This window comes from Tamandua tetradactyla, chromosome 16 (genome assembly GCF_023851605.1).
Source record: "Tamandua tetradactyla isolate mTamTet1 chromosome 16, mTamTet1.pri, whole genome shotgun sequence".
In the NCBI taxonomy this organism is placed as follows: Eukaryota; Metazoa; Chordata; class Mammalia; order Pilosa; family Myrmecophagidae; genus Tamandua; species Tamandua tetradactyla.
In genome coordinates, this window is record NC_135342.1 from 62,590,996 (window position 1) to 62,613,603 (window position 22,608).

The following is a 22,608-nucleotide window of genomic DNA, read 5'->3' on the forward strand; positions in this document are numbered from 1 at the left end:
CTTCTTGAATCTGTCCCAGCCTTATGACTTGCTTTAATCAATACAATGTGGCAAAAGTGATATTGTGGATGTTTCAAGCCAAGACCTCAAGAGGCCCTGTAGCTTCTGCTCTGGCCCTTTTAGAAGTCTTCCATTCCAACATTAAAAAAAAGAAGCCAGGCTTCTTGCAGATAAAGAGCACATGGAGAGGAGGGCCTAGCCAAGAGCCCCCACCAACCACCAGAAATGTGTGAGGCCATTTTCAGACAGCCAGTTCCAATCCAGCTGCAAGATGACTGTAGCTGCATGAGTGACAAGGTGAGGCTAGCAGAACCGTCCAGCTGACCCCAGCCTAAATTGCTGACCCCAGCCTAAACTCCTGACTACAGAATCAAAGGAAAATAGAATGGTTGTTGTTTTAAGAACTAAGTTTTGCAATGGTTTGTTATGTAGTAATGGTTAAATGATACACAGAATAAACATACAAATGCACCATACATTTCTTTCTTGATGAGAATCTTGTGAAGTTGAATTTATCAGAATTCCTGTTTAAATTTCTTGCTGTATGACACAATATACAGACACTGATGAAAATAACATAAAACTTAAAGCATGCCATTATAATGAGGACATCAAAATCCAACCGGATAATGAGTATCATCAATTCAAAAATTACTGCCTGAGAAAAACATAAAACCCCCTAAAATTATTCAGCTTATATACAAAAGAAACTTGAAAGATGTTTTCCCAAATGTGACAATCTAAAAATTTACATAACATTATCAATAATGATATGAAAAATCTTGTCTAGATTGCTAATGATAATCAATAGTTTTGATTATCCATGCTAGAGAAAAGATGGATTATCTCTATGTTCTCTCAATAGAGAATATTATAAAATCATTGTCATAGGAAGAGATGATTGAATGGCGTGCAGCCAAAAAAAGATATGCATAAAAAAAGTATTAGAGAAAAGGGCCAACACTGTTAACGAACAAAAATACACTTTTCTGAATTTTGTGATGTTTTCAGTAAGTTTTGTGATGTTTTCAGTTATTTTGTGATGTTTTCAATTTTTAAAATTTGTGATTTACAGTGGTTTATTTTTATTTTCTTGTTCAAAATAAATACATCTTTATAGAGAGCCTCTGCAAAAATTATATTCATCAACCCCATGAAATTGGGATCTGTCCATGAATGAATGAATGAAAAAATGAACACAATTTTTGACCCACAGAAATTTATGCAGAAAAATCCCCAGGGCTTCTTCCTTAGAAGGAGGCTATAGGTATGTTCGATTCTGACAGTTTTACAATCTCCTGTGTACCTGACAGGCCCAGAGGGCAGGCAGATGCTGAAACACAAATGTGAGGCTTGTTCTATGTAAATATTAACCCAAAGCGCAGCTTGAAAGGAGGTTTGAGGCACAACCTCAGGGTGGGAAATTAGGCGCTGGGGGAAGGGCTGGGACTGGGTACACAGGGGAGGGAACAGGAGTTTAAAGGACCTGAGAGTGTCCCCCAAGACCTGACCCAGGGGCAGGGGGTTGCATAAGCAGAGAAAATAAAATCAGGCAACTTGGAATGGGCTGATCCAACCAAGCAACTTAGTTATCCATTCATTCATCCATTCAACAGCTATCTATAGGGCTCTTTTTGCAGGCTCTGGAACAAAACACTTCAAAATCTCTGCCCTTTTGTGCTGACATTATATAGTAAATTAGAAGGTGATAATTGGCTAAGGTGTAAAATAGAGCAGGGTTAAAGAGCTGAAAAGCAGTATGTTTGATGAGGGTGGGGCTTTCGAAGAGAAGGTCAGGGAGGGACTCATTGGGGTTTGAGCCAAGATGTAAAGGACATGGGACGGGGAGCCTGTGGTCATCTGGGGGACAAGTGTGACAGGCCAAGGGGGCAGGAAGGACAAAGGCCCTATGGTGGGAGTGGACTTGGTACACTTATGGAACACTCTGGAAGCCAGTGTGGCTGGAAAGCAATGAATGTACAGGCTGAAGGAGGATGAGGAATCCGAGAGGGGGGATCTTGGAGGGTCTTGTAACTATGGCAAGGGCTTTGGTTGTGCACTGCAAAGCATGAGAAGCCAAAGGAAGGTTCTGAGCAGATGGGTGATGTGGTCTGGCTGCGATGGGAGAGCGGACTACAGAGGGCAACGGCAGTGGGGACACTCCTGCTGTAATCTCAGTGACTGACCACGGCGATGAAGCTGTCAGGTTCTGGATGTATTTGGAAGATAGAACCTACAAGATTTGCTGGATTAGTGTGAAAGAAAGAAAAGAGAGAGAGAAGTGGGGGTCACCTCAACAGTTTTGGGCCTGAGCAACAGGACGGAGCTGCTGTTACTAGGGTAGGAGAGACTGCGGCGGGAACAGAAAGAGGGCTAATTGTTGGAATCGCTGGGATGAGAACAGGGACCGGAGGAATTTAGGGTGCAGTAAACATCCCCCAACAGCAGACCAGATCATCCTCACTTGGGAAAGCCTTTCCACTTCTTTTACACACTTACATTCGGTGAACGAACCCACCACTGTATCCATCAGCATGTGTTTTCAAAGAATGTTGCTTCTGAACATTTTCAGTTTCTTTTCGGAAAGGTTGAACTAGACCAGGACAAAGATTGTCTTAGAGTAAATAATGCTTATGTACCACATGAAAAACAAAGCTTGAGAATTGAAAACATATGTCCACACGAAACTGGTACACAAATGTTCACAGCAGCATTATTCGCAATAGCCAAAAAGTGGTATGAACCCAAATGTCCATCAATTGATGAATAAACAAAATGTAGCATATCCCTACGAGGCAGTATTAGTCAGCCATAAAAATAAATGACGCACTGATACAGCATGGAGTGAAATAGCAGGGATGCACCTTGAAAACATTATACTAAGTGAAAAAAGCCAGTCACAAAGACCACACGGGGTGTGATTCCATTTACAGTATATGAAATGTCCTGAACAGGCAAATCTACAGAGACAGAAAGCAGATTGATGGGTGCCAAGTGCTCCGGAGTTTGGGGAAAATGGGAAATGACTGCCGGGAGTTTCTTTTAGGGATAATGACAATATTCTCACACTGACTATGAGGATGGTTGCACAATTTCTGTGAAAATGCTAGAAACCACTGAATTGCACACTTTAAATGGGCGAATTGTATGGTATATGGATTACATCTCGAAAAAGCTGTTACTTTAAAAGAAAAAAAAAGCACAGGCCATGATTTCTCTCACGGAACTGTTACCGCAAAGCACCTCATGAGCATGTGTCGCAGGCCGACACTGAGACCACAGGCTCACAAAGAGCTCCTGCCAGTCACACTGGGCAATGCCAGGTCATGCGCCCATCACACGGAGCTGGCAGTAGTGAGTTCTGCTCACAGGGGTTACGGAGCATTTTACAAACGCCGTACTTGGTTGACAGAGCTCGTTACCCACAGCCTGCCTAGCAGTGCTCCAGAGCCCACGGTCTGAGTGAGATGAAGCCAATTTTGAATCTTTATTCTGTCTTACAACCATCAGCAAGTTTGCCTCTCTCAGCCACAGTTTCCTCACCTGTACAATGGAGATAATGCTACTTACCCTATAAGGTGGTTAAGGGGCTCAAATGAAATACTATTTGTACAACAACTAGCACAGTGCCTAGAATGAAGTAAAGAGTCAGTACATGGGAGCTGGTGTCATTGATGATAATGCATATAAAGTACTTAGCACAGTACACAAAACATGAAATGGTGAAGTTATACTTCTCATTTGAAAAAGGTCTCTGTGACAGAATAAAATTTACAGACAAGGGCAGAAAATTTTCTGTTGCTGCGAGACTGAAGTAGGTGGACTTTGGAAACCGACTACTCGCCTGGCTTTCACCTGGCCCCTCTGCAGCAAATTACCTACAAAGCTAAAGCACCTGGCTACTCCCTCCACCCCGCCCCCACCCCAACATGTCCCTCCCAAGCAAAGCTCTAGGAGAGCACCGCACCTTAGAAGAAACTGGAGTCCTTGACCTGGAGCCAAGACAGGAAACGACATTGTCCCTCCAAGGCATTATCTGAGACAGGGGGCTAGAAAAGCAAGGGTATTTTTGATAGCAGAAAAGCTATTCATGAAATGCACCATATTATCCGGTTAAAGGAGAAAGATGTATTCATATTAATACCTGCAAGAAAAAGTAGCTGATACAGTTCAATACTCATTAGGATTAAATATTAGTAAACCAGAAATTAAAGGGGGTCTCCTGTTCCTGATAAAAGATAAATACACACACACACATTTAAATGCAGATCAAACATCTAATTTAATGGTAAAACATTAGGAACATAAGAACAATTTCCTAAACAGGAATAAGGCTATTATTCTTATAGTTCAATATATTAGGGGTAGTCTCTAGCCCATGCAACGAGCAAAGCAAAGAATTGAGTACAGACTATGAGAAGAGTGTGCATATGATCTAAAAAGAGTTAGTTCCAGAATATATAAAGATCTCCGTAAGTCTCATATGTGAAACAACGATCCATTAGAAAAATGGGTAAACGATTTGTGATTCCCAGAAGAGGAACTCTTGGCCAAAAGGTATATTTAAAAAATGTTTACCATATTAGCATCAGGAAAATTAAAATCACAATGAAATACCATTTCACGCACATTCAATTGGCAAACATTGAAGGGTCTGACAATATTAAGGGTTGATAAGCACGAGGTGCAATAGGAACTCTTCTATACCAATGGTGTATAAGTGAACATTGGTACAACCTTGTTGGAAACAATTTGGCAATATCTAGCACAACTGAAGGTGCCTATATCTTTTGATCCATTCATTCCATTTCTGGGTATCTTTTCCTAATGCAGTAGTCTATTCTCAGAAAAAAAAATTTTGAGTACACAACACCAATATTACACATATGTGCCGCTGCACATATACAAAATATTATACACATTATAAAAGATACCCAAAATAGAAATTTTAAAAGATACTGAAAATAGATATATACCATCCTAATGTTTTTTTCTAATGGTTCTTTTTTTTTTACTTTCTGGAGTATATGGACTCTATTTTGGAGATCACTGTCTAAAGAAACTCTTGCTCATGTGTTTAAGATATGTCCACAATGGTTAACGGTAGTATTGACTGTAACAGCAAAAAGTTGGAAACAATCTAAATGCGCATTGATAGGAAAATGGATAAATACATTATGGTATATTCATAAAAGGAAATTCTCTACAGCAGTAAAATTAATCAACTAGACCTACATGCCAAAATGGAACAATCTCAAAAACATAACGTTAACTTTAAAAAGCAAGTATTAAAAACATAACATTTATGTAATGTTTAAAAACATGCAAAATTCTGCTCTGTGTTGTTTGTGAAAACATAAGCATGTAATAAAAGTATAAACCATGCATGACAATGATAAGCACCAGATCTAGGAAGTGGCTATAGGGAGAAGGTGGGGAAGGAATAGGATTGGAGGTGGGTACACAAGGGGCTTCAATTGTATCTCTAATGTTTTACTTCTTAAAAAAAAAAGAACTATATATGGTGCTACTCACCCCCCAGGTATTTATCCTGCAAGCCATTCTTCTGACATCTGAATTACATGCTGCATTGCATAAATGCCTACCTTTTAGAAAATTAGTTTGCTTTGCCTTTTCTCCCCTTTTATTTCCAAAGTGACCACTCTCATGGTAAAAATGCTAGAAAACACAGGACAGCAAAAGAAAGGCACCCATCAGCCTCCTTTCTGAAATGGGCTATCAGACTGTCACCTGGTTCTTCATATTTCCAGTAGGCTCTGCCCAGGGCAATGGCTTAATGACACATTATTGATGGGATTTAAACCCTCTTGTTTTTTTTTGTCTCCATTGCCCCCAACCTCTTGAGATGACATCAATGAAATATGAAGCTTCAAGCAGAGTAGAGACAGGGTGGTGGTGAGGAGGGAAGCAGATAGACTAGGGTTCACGTTCCGGCTCAGTTATTCCCTGCTTGTGTGATCCCAGGAAAACCTTCCCCCTCTGAGCTTCTTCTGTTATCAATAACATTGGAAATAATAATACCTACCTAGCTAAATTATTACTAGGATTAGAAGAGATAATGTCTGGGAAAATGCCTGCATTTATTTAGCAGTTTTGTTGTCTATAATAGTGAAAATCCTGAAACTATCTAAAGGTCCACCAACAGGGAATTGGTTAAGTAAATGGTGGCATATCCATTCAATCACAGTCCATTAAGCAGCCCATAAAGATACTGTGTTAAATGTGGATTGACAGACATGAAAGGGCTTTAGTATATTAAGAGAAAAAAAGAAAACAACACAAAATTAATAATATTATGTTTTATTGACAACAATATAATGTGATATTAGTATGTATTAATACTTAATATTGGTAATAGTATAATGTTGATAATTCATTTTTGTATTGTTAATCGTGATGTATTTATTACTTAATAATTGTTGCTAAGTAATTATTATTGGTGATGATATTAATAACTATTAATAATAATATTAATTTAGCAGAGTAACCTCTGTGGGAGGTTTACTCTGTGCGAGATACACCACCTTAAAATGAATATTTGCATTTTTCTATTCAGTGCTATGGAGAGGTACAATTATTATCTCTATTTAGTAGATGAGCAAACTGGGGCTTGGAGAGGTTAAGTAATTTACTTAGAGCCTCACAACTGGTAAAGTGGTCAAGTTGAAATTTGAACCCAATCTTACTCCAGAGCCTGTGCTCACTCACAGTCCTTTACAATACAGTATGAATAATATGATCTTTCTTCTACAGGGAAAAAACATGCATGTCACACATACACATTTCTTAAATTCTGTAAGGGTACAGAAAAAAACGTTAACAGTTATTTCTGAGTTCTAGGATAACGTGTGTTCTAGTTTGCTAGCTGCTGGAATGCAATATACCAGAAACGGAATGGCTTTTAAAAAGGGGAATTTAATGAGTTGCTGATTTACAGTTCTAAGGCAGAGAAAATGTCCCAGTTAAAACAAGTCTATAGAAATGTCCAATCAAGGGCATCCAGGGAAAGATACCTTGGTTCAAGAAGGCCGATGAAGTTCAGGGCTTCTCTCTCAAGTGAGAAGGCACATGGCAAACACAGACAGGGCTTCTCTCTAGGCTGGAAGGGCGCATGGTGGACAAGGCATCATCTGCTAGCTTTCTCTCCTGGCTTCTTGTTTCATGAAGCTCCCCGGGAGGGTTTTCCTTCTTCATCTCCAAAGGTCACTGGCTGGTGGACTCTCTGCTTCGTAGTGTTGCTCTCTCTGAATCTCTCATTCTCCAAAACATTTCCTCTTTTACAGGACTCCAATAAACCAATCAAGACCCACCCAAACGGGTGGATACATGTCATCCCTTAATCCAGTTTAACCACTCTTGACTAAATCACATCATCCAGGGAGATGATCAGATCACAGTTTCAAACATATTGAACAGAGACCATTCTATCCTTATGAAATGGGATTTATATCAAAACATGGTTTTTCTTAGGGGGCATACTTCCTTTCAAACCAGCACAATGTGCTTTGTATTTTTTTCTTTACTGTCTTCATCTTTTCCATAATTAATTTTTAAATTTGATTAATTAATTCATGATAAAAACACTCAACAAACTAGGAATAGAAAGGAAATTCCTCAACCTAATAAAAAACGTCTACAAAAAACTCACAACTAACATCATACACAGTGAAAGACTGAATGTTTTCTCTTATGGTCACATACAAGACACAGATGTCCACTCTCACCATTTATTGTCAACATTTGTACTGAAGGTTCTAGTCAGGGCAATTGGACAAGGAAATGAAACAAAACACAGTCAAATTGGAAAGGAAGAAGTAACACTATTTCTACATGCAGATGACACGATCTTGTATATAGAAAGTCCTAAAGGATCCACTAAAAACTATTAAAACTAATAAATGAATTCAGCAAGTTTGCAGGGTACAATATCAATACTCCAAAATCAATTGTATTGATTTTATACAATAGCAATGAATAATCTGAAAATGAAATTAAGAAAAAATCCATTTCAATAGCATCAAAAATAATAAAATACTTAGGAATAAATTTAACAAAAGACATACAAAACTTGTGCTCTGAAAACTGCATAAGGTCATTGAAAGAAAGATGTAAATAAATGGAAAGATATACCATGTCCATAGATTGGAAGACTTAATATTGTTAAAATGGCAATAATTCTACAAATTGATCTATAGACTCAATGCAATCCATATAAAAATCCCAACTGCCTTTTCTTCAAAAATGGACAAGCTGATCCTGAAACTCACATGGAAATACAAGGGACCTAGAAAAATGAAAATAATCTTGAGAAAGACCATATTTGGAGGACGCACACTTGCTAATTAAAAAACTAACTAGACAAAGATCTAAATATAATAGCTAAAACTGTAAAATTCTTAGAAGAAAACATAGGGGAACATCTTCAGGACCTTGAATTAAGCAATGGGTTTTTAAACTTTACACCAAAAGTAGTAGCAACAAAAGAAACAATCGATAAATTTTTCAAAATTAAAAACTTTCACTTTTTGTGCATCAAAACATATTATCAAGAAAATGAAAAGACAACCCATGAATGGGAGAACATATCTGGAAACCATGTATCTGACAAAGGTTCAATATCCAGAATATATAAAGAACTCCTACAATTCAACAATTAAAAGACAAATAACCCTATTAATAAATGGACCAAGGAATTGAATAGATATTTCTCTAAGATGATTAAGAAATGGCCAATAAGCACATGAAAAGCACATTAGCTATTAGAGAAATGAAAATCAAAACCACAACGAGATACCACTCCACACCCACTGGGATGGCTATTATTTACAACACAGAAATATAACAAGTGTTGAGAGTGTGTGGAGAAAGAGGAACCCTTGAACAATGTTGGTGGCAACATAAAATGGTGCAGCCACTGTGGAAAATAGTTTGGCAGTTCCTCAGAAAGTTAAACATAGAATAGCCATAGGATCCATCAATCTCACTTCTAGGTATATACCCAAATGAGTTGGAAGCAGGGACTCAAACAGGTGTTTGCACATCAGTGTTCATAGCAGCATTATTTATAATGCTAAAAGGTGGGAGCAACCCAAGTTGCTTCCATCAATGGATGAGTAAATAAACAAAAGTGGTATCTGTACAATGGGTTATTATTCAGCCATAAAAAGGAATAAAGTGCTGATGCATGCTACAACAAGGATGAATCTTAAACACATCATGCTGAGTGAAATAAACCAGACACAAAAGGGCAAATATTGTATGGCTTCATTTCTATGAAATAGCTAGAATATGCAAATTCACAGAGTCAGAAATTAAAACACAGGTTACCAGGGGCCAGGGGGAAGGGTGGGGAATGGGGAAATAGTGCTTAATTGGTACTGTTTCTTTTGGAGGATAGAAAAATGTTGGTAATGTCTGGTGGTAGCACAACATTGTGAATGTAATTAACATTGATGAGTCCCGTACCTGAAAATGGTTACAATGGGAAGTTTTATGTTGTATATATGTTACCATAATAAAAATTTTTTAAAAAACAAAGCAACTTACTAGAAAGCTAAAGTAATTAAGACAGCATGCTACTGGCATAAGAATAATTGAGAATCCATAAATAAACCCATACATGTTAGGCAAATTAATTTCCAACAAGAGTGCCAAGACCATTCAATGGAGGAAAGAATAATGTTTTCAACAAATAGTGCTGGGACAAATGAAAAGCCACATGCAAATAGAATGAAGTTAGATCTTTACCTCACAACATATACAAAAATTAATTCAAAATGGATCAAAGACCTAAATGTAAGGACATAAGTTGTAAATCTTCATGACTTTGTATTAGACAACAATTTCTTAAGATATGACACTAAAAGCACAAAAAACTAAACAAACAAAAAAAGTAGATAAATTGGACTTCTTCAAAACTCCAAACTTTAGTGCATTAAAAGGTAAAAGGACACTATCAAGGAAATGAAATATTCTTCCAGAGAATGGGAGAAAACATTTGCACACCATATCTCTGACAAGGGTCGAATAAGGTTATTTTTGAGGGTTCAATCAATTAAAATATAGGGAGGGCTAAGATTTGTCTCTGGTAAAGAGAAGTACTATTAAGTATTGGGTATTGGTATTAAATGACCACCAACAAAATGTGGTTCATAAAGTGCATACCTTAATCATCTGTAGAGTACTCTAGCACATGTATTTCATATATATTGATTTGGACAATTCTCAAAAATACATTGTATGAAAAAGAGCAAGCTGTCGGACTCCAGCGTTTATGCTATAAACCACTTCCTTAGAGAGTTTACCTCTTTGAAGGCAAAGATGGGAAAGGATTTCTGGGGTAGAAATTGAGAAGGATTTTTGCTTTAACCATAACATTCTCTTTTTATCACACAAAAAGAATACTAGCTGTGTAAGGGTTTTTGTTTTGTTTTTTCACACAGGCAGGCACCAGGAATCGAACCCGAGTTTCCAACATGGCAGGTGAGGACTCTGCCTGCTGAGCCACCATGGCCCGCCCTGTGTAAGTTTTTTTTCAAGCTAGACTTAGGAAAAACACTGGAAGCAAATAAGCTAGAATTCTAACATTGGTTCATGTGGGCTGGTGAAAATATGAATAATTGTTTTCATTTTTCCCCCAAAGTATCTGTATTAATTTAATTATGGAATTGGAAAAATGCATGGTCCCAAATCCTTCTTTTCTCCAGCATCTGCTTGCGGACCTGACCTTCTCAGGCCAGCCCTGACACCTGCCTGGTTGGCAGCGGAGCTCAGCCCAGCGAGTGCAGGTCACGTGACCCTGCGAGGTCAGGCTTTCCCCGTTGCCCCCCACCCCACCCCCATGGTGCCCGCAGGCAGCTGTGTTCTTGCCAAGGTCTCAGATCTCAGGCTTTGATCCTCAACATGCTTGAAGAACACCATCTCATTAGTTTCACCCATGTGAGCATAGCGGGTTCCCCACCTCCAACTCCTCAGGCAGGAGGACAAATATTCTCCAGCGAGCAGCTGGGGCTAAACCATGGGGAGAGTTGTTTGTAGAAAAGGGGGGGTGGGGGGTGGACAGAGACACATGCCAGAGGCAATTTCCTTCAGTGGCAGATGCCAAATGGAGGCCTTTATGGAGCTCTTTAAATTTTTAAAGACTTTCGTTGGTGATGTTTTGTTTTGCTGTCACCATTTTATCGTGGAGGGCAGACAAAGCAGTTGGTGTCCTTAACTATTTTGTTTGAGAGTGTGAAAGCGAGGACATACAAAATGCAGATTAGTGCGAGGTGAGGAGAAATTGGCAATCAGGAGAAGTGTTTGTGCTGCTCCCCATTTTACCATCCCCCCAGCAACAGAAGGCTGTGGACACTTCTCAGGATGTTATATCCAAAGGAAGACCCTAAGGTTGTCCTTTATGGTTCTCGATTAGACACTCTGGAAAATCAGAGTTCAGATAAGATTGATTTGGGTTTTTATCTGTGTGTAGTTTTTAAATTGAGATGAGACTCACATAACATAAATGAACCATTTTATGGTGAGCAATTCAATGGCATTTAGTACATGCACACTGTACTAAATGTAGTACATTTAGTAGTTCAAGGGATAGGCAGTGGGCCTGTGTCTCAAGCAGAGAGGGGAGAGGGAAAGCGGGGAGAGGAAGCTGAGGATGGGAAGGTGGGCAACGGCCAGACCCTGTAGCCCTTGGAAGACTTTGTTAAGGAGTTTTTATTTTGATTAATGAGAACTCATGAAGGGTTTTTATGTAAGGAAGGTGACATTATTAGATTTTCTTTTTTGAAAGATTACTCTTTGTGATATTTTTCTGTGCATTTGTGCAGTCCATTGATTTTTTTTCTATAAAAGGGATTATTCTTTAGATATTTTAACATTTAACATTTAAAATTTTTTAAACACACTAAAGAATGAAAGAACTGTCTAGGTTAGGCTCACACATTTGACAGTCTGATCCACCCAGGGTGGATGGTGAGGATGGCTCTTCTCTGCTTTCCTTCATGGTGACCTCAGGGTGCCAGAGAGCCAAAGGAAGTGAACCCCAGTGTACAAGTGTTTCTCAAGCTGCTGTTTGTATTACATTTGCTAATAGCCCACTGGCCAAATCAAAGTCACATGGTTAAACCAAAAGACTTCATCTCTTTTTTTTTTTTTTTGCATGGGCAGTCACCGGGAATCAAACCCGGGTCCTCTGGCATGGCAGGCAAGCATTCTTGCCTGCTGAGCCACCGTGGCCCACCCAAGACATCACCCTTTGATGGAAGAACCACAAAGTCACATTGAAAAGGGGCATGGACAAAAGAGTGATTATTGTATGGTCTCGTTTAGAAAATGCTTACAAGAAAACAGGGGCCTAGATTGTAAGCTCCTATAGCAGTCACATTTAGTCCGGAGTGGTAATTGCTATTTCTGGATTTTGAGAGACTGTTTTATATATGTATAACCTGGTATTTAGAGACAAGAATGAAGCGGATCAAGTTGGGATTGAGGTCATTTAGAATACAGGGGTAAGGAAGACATTCTCTATATTTTAGCCTCATCTACTCTTTGAGACCTAAGATTTATTTTGCCCAGAACCTAAATTTTCTGTAGCACATACTCTAACTCAAACTGTCTGGATAGATCATTTAAACAATCCAACACAGGGACCCCAGATTAAGAATGAGGGCCTTAATCCTATGCAGTTTAATGTAATGCCTGGCTACATCCAGAGTATATTAAGCAGATAATCAAAAAGTACTGGCAAATTCCCTTGAGGGTTGGGAGAAAAAATATGGAACTATTGAACTTTTCCACCGGGGAAACTCATGATACTATGTCAAACATTAGGGACACCCAAGTCAATAGGCCAAGCTCTTGATCTTGAGGCTTGCTCTTGTGAAGCTTACGTATGTAACAGAGAAGCTTAGACTACCTAAAGGTATGCGTAAGAGCTACTTCTGGAGGACCTCTGTCGTTGCATAGATGTGGCCTCACTCTTTCTAAGCCCAACTCTGCAAGTGAAATCATGGCCCTGCCCCCAATGTGGGATGCGACATCGAGGAGTGAAAGTCTCCCTGGCGGCGTGGGCAATGACTCCCAGGGATGAGCCTGGCCCTGACACCCTGGGATCAACAATGCCATCCTGACCAAAAGTGGGGAAAGAAGTGTAACAAATAAGGTATTAGTGACTGAGAGAGTTCAAATATAGTCAAGAGGACACAGTGGAGGTCGCTCTTATGCAAGCCTCAGTTAGACATTGCTACCTACCATAACCTGCCAAACCCCAACCAAAACCATTCCAGCCAATCCTAAAGAACCCCTAGGGTGGTATATAGGATTCTACAAAGGTTCCATGCACTAGGATAACTTTCCAGAAATCTTCAACCTCCAGATAATATAAGATCCCTGGACAAGATAAGTCCTGAAATGCAGAGGGGCCAGCCTCTCCAGAACATCAACTAGTTCCATCTCCCTATCCCATATTATCGACAGCCCCTTTCAACATGAAAAAGTTAGAATGGGCATAGGCCAAATTCCCCTAAAGAGTGGGATAGAAAGATCAAAGGTGATGGTGGATTTATACAGAGAAGGTAGGGTTTAACAAATGAGTATGATTGCTGAATCATTATATTGATTTTTCTTTTTAATTTCCAGTATCTTAGAGCAGTTAGAAGTAAAAAACTAAAATTGTAGAATTGTAACCCATACCAAACTCTGAAATCTGTTCTACTAATTGTTGTGATGTGCTTTGAAATTTACTGCTTTTTTGTATATGTTATTTTTCACAAGAAAGAAAAGTAAAGTTGATTGTTCTAGTCTACCAAAGCTGCCAGAATGCAACACACCAGAGATGGATTGGCTTTCAATGAAAGGGGATTTATTTAGTTAAAAATATATAGTTCTTCAGAGGAAAGGCAGCTAACATTCAAATGAGGTTCTTTCTTACATGGGAAGGCACAGGGCGATCTCTGCTGGCCTTCTCTCCAGGCCCGTGGATTCCAACAACTTTTCCCAGGGTGATTCCTTTCTGCATCTCCAAAGACCTGGGCTGAGTTGTGAGTGCTGAGATGAGGTACACTGAGCTGCTTGGGCTGTGCCATGTTGAGCTTTCTCATTTAAGCATCCATTCAATTAAATCAAACATCATTCATTGCAGCAGGCACACCTCCTAGCCAACTGTAGATGTAATCAGCTACAGATGAGCTTCACATGCCATTGGCTCATATGCACAGCAATAGAACTAGGCACCTTCACCTGGCCAAGTTGACACCTGAACCTAACTACCACATATATATTCCTTTTAGTCTCCAGTGTTCTGGAGCAGCTAGAAGGAAAAATATGAGATGATGGAATGGTAGCCCATGACAAACTCTGGGATCCATCCTGTAACTACTTGTTGAAGAGTTTTTTGAAAACTATTGCTTTTTTTCTTTCTTTGCTTTGTATATATGTTATACTACACAACAAAAAAATTTTTAAAAAGGGGGGGCATGGATACTAGAAGAGGAGGGATTAGTTGTCAGTTTTGCAACTTACCATTGTGTATTACTCTAATGGAACCCCTTAACATGGAAGGGAACATCAGATGTAGGAAAGATGATGTCCCCCACAACAGGAACCTCCTCTTCCCAGGGCCATGAAGGTCCATGTGCTTAGAAGCAGGCTCTTATTTTTTTTGCCCATGAGAAGTGGTGAAACAATTGTTTGCAATAAAGGGTGGTCAGCCAGAGACACGGGCAATAGAATTCCACGAGAAGCAAGCATTAGTCTTTAATAGCACCTCAAGTGGGAAGCTCAGAACACTTCTCTGTGTTGGGTTTTTTAATCCTCTCAACCCTAAGCCATTCCTAAAGTACCCCTCTGTGAATGACAGTAGAAGGAACCAACAGGGCCTGGCCTTCTGAGGCAGGGTAAGGGCATGGACTTTGAAGCAGGGCAATCCTAAATTCAAATCCTGCCTTTAGAGTGAATAGCAATAATGACTTGCCTCACAGAACTGATGAGTCAACTACTATATATTGTGTACCTACTATGTTCTGTGCCGGTATTAGGGTATCATGAGGAGCAAGACTGCAGATTCCATGAGGGAACAACCTTGTCTGTTACATCTGATGCCAACGTTCGGGACCTAGCACCATCCTCCTTGCTGGAAAGTTCTATATCTTAATTGGGGTGTTGGTTACACTGGTATAGACATGTGTAAAAATTCACAAAGCTCTATATTTAAGATTTGTGTGTGTAAATAAGTGCAAGTTATATCTCAATTAAAAAAAAATTCTCTGAAGAAGTGTTTCCCAGAATGTAGACCTGGCATTAAGTGATCTGAATCACACAGAGAAAATGTTATTTCCTTTACATTTCTCTTTCAGTCCTTCAGGGGGAAAGTCTCACTTTGATGTCTTTACCCTATAACATTTAATGATTTCCCCTTTAAACAGAGATTTGGCCCCAGGCTCAGTTCCCAGCAGGCAGCAATATCCAACTAGAATTTAACAACATTGTTCTCTTTGTATTGATTTTTTTAGCAGTTACCTCCTATTTATGGCAACTGGTATTGGTTTTCTGTTTGATATAGTAATATTGTTTTATTTTAAAATAAACTCTAAAAGTTTAATTTTTAAAATGAAAAAGGTGAGTTGATTTTAAGAAAAATATTAAGTATGTAGAACCCATAGTGTGAGAATGGAGCAAAACTAAAGATGGTTCTTTAATGACTGAAGTTTGGAGAATATAGTTCTAGTTAGTTACATTTAACAAACCCTTACTTGACCTCACACACCTCTGCAGCTGCACTCAATTTCCCTTCCCCTTTAAAAAGCTGCCTATCCATAAATCCTCACCTCCAATTTACTCTTCAGTCTAATCCAGCCTGGCTTCTGAATTGATACTGCTCTCCCATAAACCTCACATAGCCAAATTCAAGGGGCATAGTTCTGATTATGTCTTTTATTGTCTCCCAGCAACATTTGACCCACCGTTACCTTTTTTCTGAAACCCCTTTCTTCTGCTGACTTTCGGTTTTCCCCTTGCCTCTCTATTCTCTCCAGTTCCACCCAGATTTCAAATGGTGTTGGAGTGCCTCAAGTCTAATCCAATGGTTTTAACATGTGTAAGGAGATACCTACATTTGTGTCCCCAACTCAACCCTATCCTCTTAGTCCCAGAAACAAAATGGCCACCTCGATATCTGCCCACAGCATTTCCAGCTTCACAGCCCAGATGGAATTCTTGATTCCTTGTCCACCTGATTCTACCTCCATAAATGACATCACTATGTATCCGAGCCTGCATTCAAGCCCCAAACCTAGAAGACAGCCTTGATTACTCCTTTCCTTCACTCCCTGTGGTAGTTAGATTCAGTTGTCAACTTGGCCAGGTGAAGGTGCCTAGATCTATTGCTGTGGACATGAGCCAATGGCATGTGAACCTCATCTGTTGCTGATTACATCTGCAGTTGGCTAAGAGGCGTGCCTGTTGTAATGAATGATGTTTGATTTAATTGGCTGGTGCTTAAATGAGAGAGCTCAACGTAGCACAGCCCAAGCAGCTCAGCATACCTCATTTCAACCCAGGTCTTTGGAGATGCAGAAAGAAATCACCCCGGGAAAAGTTGTTGGAACCCAGAGGCCTGGAGAGAAGTCCAACAGAGATCGCCCTGTGCCTTCCCACGTAAGAAAGAACCTCAGTTGAAAGTTAGCTGCCTTTTCTCTGAAGAACTAACGATATAAATCCCCTTTTTAAAAGCCAGTCCATCTCTGGTGTGTTGCATTCCGCAGCCAGCAAACTAGAACACTCCCCAAACCAATTTAGGAGCAAGTTTTGTCAATTTTACCCCAAAACTCTATCTGGAATCTGACCACTTTTCTCTGTCTCCTCTGCCACAGGTATAATCCAAGCCAGCATCATCTCTCACCTGGACACAGTACCAGCCTGCTCTCGTCTCTTATTTCTACTTCTCTCACTCCTCAATCCATTTATATTTGTTATAAAATATTAATTAAGTCATATTCAGCCTCTTCTTAAAACTCTTCAGGAGCTTCTTTTTACCCTGGAATAAAAATTAGACCACTTGCTCTAGCTACAGAGCCCTGTGTCATCTGGCTCTCACCTGCTTTTCTAATCTTACCTCATTACTCTCTATCACCTGCTCTGCTACAGCCACTCTGATTTTTTCTGTACCTGGTTTCTAGAACTTGCCTACCTCAGGGCCTTTGCACATGCGCTTCCCTCTGGCTGGAATGCTCGTTCTCCCAACATTTTCCATGACTGGGTCCTGCTCAACCTTTAGGTCTTAGCTTTACTGTCAGCTTCTCAGAGACTCTGCCCTGTTCACGCTATTGACACTGGCTTCATAATCTCATTTACATATATATTTCCTTCTTAGTACTTATTACAGCAGTCTGTAATCATCTTATTTATTTGCTTCTTGTATATTATCATAAATTCATGATAATCAGGATCTTGTCTATTTGGTTTACTATTATGTCCAGTAAATATATATGCCTAAAATAACACCTGACATATAATAGATCCTCAATACACATTTGTTGAATGTAATGAATGAAAGGTAAGTTGGGATTAAAGCAGGAAAGGACTGAGCACAGCAGGAAGGTATTTAGGGATTTTAATTAGAGATGCAAAGTGTTCAGATTTGGCATTTTTAAAAGTTAGTCTCATAGTAGTGGGGAGAACAGATTGGAGGGGGACTAAGGAAGCGTATTACAGTAGTCCAGGAGAGAGAGAGATGATGTAAGAAAAAGTATTTTACTACTACTGATAGTCATTAATTCAATAATAAACTGTTATTGGTGCTGGGAATACAGCAATGGGGGAAAAATGACAAGAGTCCAGTTCTTAGAAAGTCCCTTCAGATTCTGGGCTTTGGGGATTTTGCACATATTTTCCCAAATTGTCAGATTCTTGGGCCCCTGTTAAAAAAAAAAAAATATGGATTCTGGACCCAACCACAGTTTTACTGAGCCAGAATGGCAGAAGGTGGCTTGGGGATATCTATTTTAACAAGCTCCCTAAAGTCATTCAGAAAAATCAGAGAACACAAAATGTAGTGGATTAAACTGTCTTCCTTTTCCTTTTCCCAAACACTGATTAACCACTCCTCAGCAATTCTGCATCCACATCTGTTTATCTACTGAATTTTCCAAAAACATTTCTAATAAGAAGCAGCTTCAGATGGCTCCTAGGGAGAGTGAGTCAAACATTAGAACCAGCCACGTGACCTCAAACAAGCAGGTGGTGAGAAAGCAGAAAGCATTATCCTAGGCTGTATTTCTGTTCAAGCTCTGCCACTGAGCTTGCTGCGTGACTGTGGGCAGGTCACATTCCTTACCTGGAGCTCAGTATCCTCATCACCAAAATGAAGTCAGGATTCCTCAAATGCCCATTCATGGGTGGGTTGGCTACATCAGAATCAACTGGGGAGCTTATTAAACATCCAGATTCCTGGGCCCCATATACTGCACAGACTGAATAGATCTAGGATGACCTCTATCACCTCTTGAGTTTTTAATAAGCTTCCTGAGTGATTTTTTTGAGGTGCATGGTCAAGGAATCAAACCCGGTCTCCCGTATGCAAGGCGAGCTTTCTACCACTGAACCACCTGTGCACTCTCTGAGTGATTTTTGATATGCATTCCGATTTAGGATCTCACTGATCTAGATTAAGCTTTCTGCATCTCAATTTTCTCATCTGTAAAATGTAACCATTTCTCAGATGGTAGAATTAAGTAAGTTAATTTATATAATGCACTTTGAACAGTGTGTGGCACATAGTTAAGTGTACGTTTTAACTATTATATCAGGTGAGGTTCGATCAAGAAGACAGAATACTGTAGTTAAACCAGAGGGGATTTAATACAGAAGTGAGGGAGAGGTTGAGAAGCCAAACAGAGGACCCAGAGATTAGATGCAACTCAGATATTAGACAGAGGGAAGCAGCAGGAGGAGAGACTGAAAAGGTGGTATTACTGGAGCCCAGAGTCTGGAGTCACCTAGCAAAACTTAGACCCATATTAGGAACTGGAGCTGCAGACAAGATACTGTGAGGAAGGAGAAGAAATACCCTGGCTTTTCTCTTCTATCACATGCCCCCCCCACACACACACTGGTACCTCCCACTGGCTGAGCCCAGCAGGAAGGCCTCCCAAGAAAGCCTGGGAAACAGTCTGCAGAGGTCACCCCTGGGAAGGATGAAGAATGACTGTAGCTGATGTGACGATGATTTTCAAGGTCCTTTTTGTTTTAAAAGTTCTGAGTTTCTAGACCTTAGCCAACCACTGAGATACAGGTCTTCGTGAGTGCTTATTGGTGAATTGATCCTTGCCTTCCACAGACACACATACATACATGTTTGGCCTCTGAGCCCTGGAATCTGACAGTCGTAGGCCTTGGCAAAAATTCAGCTGTGGTGAAGTCAGCGCCTCCTCACCTGAGAGTCAGGGAAAGGGAAGGTCAGCAGATCAGGTTTCTGGGTGGGGATGGGCACCTTTAAGGATTCAGAAGTGATGAATAGGAGCGTTGGCCAGTGATATCATTAAAAAAAAAAAAAAAAGAGAGAGAGAGATTCCCAGGAAGCTCAGGAAGGTACTTCAAGAAGTAACATTGTGGAATCATTGGTAGAGGGTTGGGCGGGGAGCTGGGCTGAGACCTGAAAAAGGAACCAGGAAATAGGGCCTCACCCAGTTTTAAGGTTACTTCCTAGAAAAGCTGAGGGTAAAGCAGGACGGGAAAACATCCGCTTATCTTTGGGACACATCCCCATAAGTATGCTCTGTGGGAGTGGACTCTGGGAATTTTACTACCAAAAATGGATAGAAAATATCTTTCTAAATGTTTCTTGGAGGAACCAGAATTTAACCTTAGACAGGAGGCAAATATGCTTATTTCAAGAGGTTCTTAAGAAGAAGGATGTGATATTGTGGAATTCTTTCTAATCTACCAAAACTGTGATCCCTCAATTCATGATTCCAAAAAAAATATTTATGGGTAGCTGGTTGGTAACTGAGACAATGAGTTTTGGAATGAGCAGAATTGGGTTAATTTCACTGATATGCAATAAACAGAATAAGCAAATTCATAGAGTCGGAAACTAGAATACAGGTTACAGGGGCCAGGGTGGGGGGTGAGAAACGGGAGTTGATGCTTAATTGGTACAGAATTTCTGTTGGGGTGATGAAAACTTTTGGTAATGGATGGTAGCAATGATAGTATAACATTATGCAAGTAACTAGCTGCACTGAATTATATATTTTAATGTAGTTAAAAGAGGAAATTTTAGGTTGTATATGTGTTATTAGAATAAAATTTTTAAAAAAACCATGATGCTTGATGAATGCAGGTGGCTAAAGGATGCACTGACTGAGAAGTAGATTGGCAAACGATAGTGTATACTTATGAATGAAGGTTGTGCTGCTACAAAAAGGAACAAAGTCATGAGGCATGAAGACTGGGTCTATATTTTAGAACCACACATACTCTTTGAGATCGAAGGAAGAAACGTTTATTTGGTCTTGAACTGAAATTTTCTGTAGCGCATAATCTAACTCAACCTATCTGTATAGCTCTTTTGAACAACTGAAACAGGGAGCCCAGAATAAGAAAGGTCTTTAATCCTGTATAGTTTGTAGCAATGCCTGGATACATCCTAGAGTACATTAGGCAGATAATCAAAAAGTATTGGCAAAGTCCCTTCAGGGATGGAAGAAACACTAGGGAAATATTAAACCTTACCATCAGGGAATCCACTGATACTGTGTCAAACTTTAGGGACACCCAAATCAATAGGTCTCGATCCTGAGGCTTACTCTTGTGAAGCTTATGTAGGTAGCAGAGAAGCTTAGACTACCTATAGGGATGCCTAAGAGGTACTTCTGGAGGACCGCTTCTGTTGTTCACATGTGGCCTCACTCTCTCTAAGCCCAACTCTTCAAGTGAAATCATTGTCCTGCCCGCTGTTGCCCCCCATCACCCTCCCAGGGTGAAAGTCTCCCTGGTGACATGGGAGATGACTCCCAGTGATGACTCCAGCCCTAGTACCGTGGGATCAACAATTCTATCCTGACCAAAAGGGGAAAAAGAATGTAACTAATAAAGTATCAGTGGCAGAAAGTTCAAATAGAGTCGAGAGGCTACTTGGGAGGTCGCTCTTACACAAGCTTCAGGTAGACCTTGCTCCCTATCATAACTTGTCAACCCCCAACCAGGACCATTCCAGCCAATCCTAAAGAACACCTACGGCAATACATAAGATTCCACAAGGGTTCCATGCACTAGAGTAACTTTCGAAAACTGCAACCTCCAGATAGGTCCCTGGTCCAAATAAGTCCTGAAACCAAGAGGGCCCAGCCTCTCCAGAACATTAGACAGTTCCATCTCCCTACCCCATATTAGTTACAGACACTTCCAATATCAAAAAGTTAGAATGGCCATAGCCTAAATACCCCTAAAGAGAGGATGGAAAGATCAAAGGTGTTGGTGGAGTTATACAGTGAAGATAGGATATACCAAATCATAAATTGATATCTCTTTTAGTCTCCAGTATCTTAGAGCAGCTAGAAGTAAAAACCTAAGATTGTCAAACTCTGAAATATGTTCCACAACTAATTGTGGTGCTGTGCTTTGAAATTTATCACTTTTTTGTATATAAGTTATTTTTCACACACAAAAAAGGAAAAAAGTTGATTGTAATGATAAAAACAAATATTTAAGCCTTCTAGCCTCTTATATGCTGGAGCAGCTAGAAGGAAAAATCTGAGAGGATGGTTTGGTAGCCCAAGACAAACTCGGAGATCTGTCCTGTAACTAATTGTTGAAGAGTGCTTTGAAAACTATTGCTTTCTAATTTCTTTGCTTTGTATGTATGTTATACTACACAATAAAAAGTTAAAAAAACAACAACAAAAAAAAACCATAGGCCTGTACAACAGAAACAGTAACCCTAATATAAACTATAGATTATAATTAATAGTACAATTATAATAATCATTAATCAACTGTAACAAAGCTACCACACTAATGCAAGGTGTTAATAATGAGGGGTATGGAAACTCTGTGTTTTCTGCATTATTTTTCTGTAAACCTACAACTCTTCTAATAAAAACATTTAAATTCAAAAAACACCACCACCAACAACAAAAAAACTAGGTTAGACCCCGGCTCTGACTTAATCTTGGCTTCCTCATCCATGAAATGGGACTAATATGTCTACCTCATAGAACTGTGAGTATTTGCATGAGATCATACATGAAAGTACTAATTACAAGAGGCTGGGACTCAGTAAGTGCTCAGGAAATGGGAGTGGCTTACCTTATTCTGACTTGTATTCCTACACTTTGCAAATCACTTTCCCAGACATGAGCTCACTGGACCTCATGACAGCTCTGTGAGGTGGCTCGGTGAATGCACATTAATTTTGCTCTTGCTACACATCTAGCACTCCACCAGATGCTTAACAGTTATAATATTGTCGATTTCATTCATTCAGTAAATATTTATGTATCTATTATATGCCAGGCTGTTCTCACTGGGAACCCAGCAGTGAGAAAAGCAGACACCAATCCATGCCCTCCTGGAGGATATACCCAGTGAGGGGAG